The sequence below is a fragment of the Bos mutus genome, chromosome 13 (genome assembly GCF_027580195.1).
Source record: "Bos mutus isolate GX-2022 chromosome 13, NWIPB_WYAK_1.1, whole genome shotgun sequence".
Taxonomy (NCBI): Eukaryota; Metazoa; Chordata; class Mammalia; order Artiodactyla; family Bovidae; genus Bos; species Bos mutus.
Window position 1 is genome coordinate 52281392 of NC_091629.1, and position 3991 is coordinate 52285382.

A 3991-nucleotide genomic window follows, 5' to 3' on the forward strand; every position below is an offset into this window, starting at 1 on the left:
TTCCTCCAGGAGGTCTTCTCTTCCTTGAAACTCCCAACGCTGGGTTAGGTGTTTCCTTCTCTCATTCTATGCTTACCTTCTAAAGCTTTTTTTTTTTAGTCTATTTATTTATTATTTTTTATTTATTTCTTTGGCAGTGCTGAGTCTTTGTTGCTGTGCATGGGCTTCTCATTGCGGTGGCTCCTCTTGTTGTGGAGCACAGGCTGTAGGTACAGACGGGCTACAGTGGTTGCAGCGTGTAGGCTCAGCAGTTGTGGCACATGGGCTCAGTTGGTCCACGGCAGGTGGGATCTTCCTGGACCAGGGATCGAACCTGTTTCCTCTGCGATGGCGAGTGAATTCTCATCCCTAGTACCACCAGAGAAGTCCTCTATGCTTACCTTGGTTAGGTAAGCCCTTGATTAGGACTAATTACACTAACTCACAGTTTCTTTCTTCTTCTTTTTTACCTGCTAAGACAATATATCCAATCTTTTTTTAACTGATGTGCAGTTGATGTACAATATTACTTTCTTTAAAAAGGAAATCTGTCCCTCCTACAGAGCTGTGAGCTTATCCCTAGCGCCTGCTTCAGGATCTGGCACCTAGTGTGTGTGTGTGCCTAGTTGCTCTTAGTAGGTGCTTGATAGTTGCATGTGGAATGAATGAATTTGCTAGAGCTCAGAGGACGCTGCCCTCACAATGAACTGCTGTGTCCCCTGCTGTGAGCAGATGGCTCGGCTGCTGTGTGCTGGGGCAGAGAGAGGCCAGCTCTCCCCACCGCTGCCCAGGGGTGGAGCATCTGCTGGCTGCTGTGGGAGTCCTAAGCTGGCCTGCAGATGGAGGGGGCTGAAAGCCCCCAAGTCCACAAGCTCTACAGTCCTTGTGAGTCTCACTGCTACTGAGGGGCCACAGGAGGCCATGAAGACATCTGGGAGAGGAGATAGTTCTGGAGGAAAGTATCCATGCCAGATGCTGAGCTTCACGCAGATGGAAGAACCAGTCCTGGGATGGGATTTCTGACATCTGCTTGTGTGAAGGCCTGAGGTCAGAGGGCCTCTGAGACGGCACTGAAAGTTGGCTTGATTGTTTGAATTAAGCCAGCCAAACCAGAGGCTACGGACCAGGCAGAAAAAAGACCAGCCAGAGCAGCCATGTATTGAGTCCTTCAGATCAGATCAGATCAGATCAGTCACTCAGTCGGGTCCGACTCTTTGCAACCCCATGAATCGCAGCACGCCAGGCCTCCCTGTCCATCACCAACTCCCGGAGTTCACTGAGACTCATGTTCATTGAGTCAGTGATGCCATCCAGCCAGCTCATCCTCTGTCGTCCCCTTCTCCTCCTGCCCCCAATCCCTCCCAGCATCAGAGTCTTTTCCAACTGAGTCCTTGCTGCTGCTGCTGCTAAGTCGCTTCAGTCGTGTCCGACTCTATGCGACCCCATAGATGTCTGGCAGCCCACCAGGTTCCCCCATCCCTGGGATTCTCCAGGCAAGAACACTGGAGTGGGTTGCCACTTCCTTCTCCAGTGCATGAAAGTGAAAAGTGAAAGTGAAGTCGCTCAGTTGTGTCCGACTCTCAGCGACCCCATGGACTGAAGCCTACTAGGCTCCTCCATCCATGGGATTTTCCAGGCAAGAGTACTGGAGTGGGGTGCCATTGCCTTCTCCGAACTGAGTCCTTACCATGCTCCAAGTACTACACTGAGCTCTATACTGGAAGGCGAACTCCTTTAACCCCTGTGAGGCAGGAACTCCTATTATCTTAAAAGAGAGTAAAGTTCAGAGAAAAGAAGTACCTTGTCCGAAGCTTCATGGCTCATAAAAACCAGAGCTGGGATTTGAACCCTGTGTCTGACTCTAAGGGCTCAGCTCACCTACAGTATTCTGAGTAGAAGCACCATCCCCTCTTCCCTCAGTGGGGCTGGTGGGATGTGACTGCTCCAGATATAAGTTTTAGGAGAATGCTGGTTAGGGCTTTAAGTTCTTTGTTTTTATGGGTGGGGAGGGGGCTGGTGCTTGGTAGACTCTGACCATGAACTACACCCAGAATGGTGACCTTAATAAGCTTTGTGCGATCCTCTGGACTTGGTGATGCCTTTGTATAATTTCATCAACTTCAACATTTGACTGAGACCTCCTAAGAGACCCTGAGCCAGAATCAGCACGCTTACTTGCTTACTTTTGATTTCCTGGCACATAGAAACTGTGTGAGAGTATACAGGTGTACTGTGTTAAGTCACTGAGTTTGGGGACTGATTTGTTATGCAGCAATAGATGACAAGTACAAATTTTGGTACCTGGGAATACATGCTGCTGTAACCCATCTATGGGAGTGGCTTTGGAAACTGTTTTTGGCAGAAAATGGAAGGACTTTGAGGAAAGTGTTAGTGAAAAACTAATGTGCCTTGAATTAAACAAACTGTTTCTTTTTTTCCTTGCATACCATGTGGTTTACAAGAACTTAGTTCCCCGACCAGGGATTGAACCTTGGCCCTGGCAGTGAAAGTGCCAGGTCCTAACCATTGTACCACCAGGGAATTCCCTTGAGCAGATGGTTAATAGAAGCCTGATGGATTCAGAGGATGCTAATAAGGGCTTCCATGAAACCCAGGAAATGTTACTTGAAATTGAAAGAAAGGGGATCCTTGTTATGTAGTGGCATATGGAGTTTAGCAATGTTGTTGCCTATAGAAATGTAAGGTGTAGGAAACATACCTGCTGAATTGAGTGTTGAGGAATGTCCAGACAGGGTGTTGAAGGAGCCACCTGGTTTACTGTTCCTTTTAGTAAAATGTGAGAAGAGAGAGATAAGCTAAAGGAAGGACTATAAAATAAGAAGGAACCAGGACTCTACAATTTTGAAAGTTTTCAGGTCTTTGGGGGCAAATGATGCTGAAAGTAAGGAATGGGTTGTGCTGTGCTAAGTCGCTCAGTTGTGTCCGACTCTTTGCAACCCCTATGGACTGTGGCCTGCCAGGCCCCTCTGTCCAAGGGGATTCTCCAGGCAAGAATGCTGGAGTGGGTTGCCATATGCTCCTCCAGGGGATCTTTCCAACCAGGGATTGAACTGACCTCTCCCACATTGCAGGTGGATTCTTTACTGTCTGAGCCACCAGGGAAGAAAATTAAGGAATAGACAAATATAAAATTTGAGGCACATCTAGGAAAGCATGGTTTAAAGGTGATGTCCGTATTGAAAGTGAAGTCGCTTAGTTGTGTCCGACTCTTCGTGACCCCATGGACTGTAGCCTACCAGGCTCCTCCCTCCATGGGATTCTCCAGGCAAGAGTACTGGAGTGGGTTGCCATTTCCTTCTCCAGGGGATCTTCCCCACCCAGGGATCAAACCCAGGTCGCCCTCATTCCAGACAGACACTTTAACCTCTGAGCCACAGACTTCAGGAAATGCTAAAGTGGTACTTAAGAGAAATATTTAGTAAGTACAGCAAAATGAATCAGCTATACATACATCCCCTCTGTTTTGGATTTCCTTCCCATTTAGGTCACCACGGAGCACTGAGTAGAAGTTCCCTGTGCTGTACAGCAGGTTCTCATTAGTTACCTGCTTTATACATAGTTTCAATACTATATATATGTCAGTCCCAATTTCCCAATTCATCCCATCCCCTCTTTCCCTTAGATATTCATAGGTTTGTTCTCTACATCTGTGTCTCTCCATTTCTGCTTTGTAAATAACACGTCAATCTTATATACCTCTATCTTTTAATACTTGAAAATATATGCCATTTGTAAGAGTTTGGGGAAGGGTGGGTTATTCTCTGACCTGGACAGCAGTCCATTAGTACTTTATTATTTCCTTTAATCCTCATAATAACCTTGTGAAGGTCCTCTCATTGTCTTCACTTTTTAAGTGAGGACATGGAGGCTCAAATAGATGAAGTGACCTGCCAATGCCACTCACTCAGTAAACTGTAGTAGACCCAGGATCCAAATCCAGGCAATTCCAGAGTGCATACTTTAACCCCTGCCATTTTCTATAGGACTTCTC

General features: G+C 46.9%; 1 non-coding gene across 1 annotated transcript; it reads right to left on the minus strand.

Moving 5' to 3' along the window:
- Positions 1-2448: 2448 nt before the first annotated feature.
- TRNAE-UUC (transfer RNA glutamic acid (anticodon UUC)) lies at positions 2449-2520 on the minus strand. The gene has a single exon. It is a non-coding gene; the product is annotated as a tRNA-Glu (tRNA).
- Between the last annotated feature and the right edge of the window lie 1471 nt (positions 2521-3991).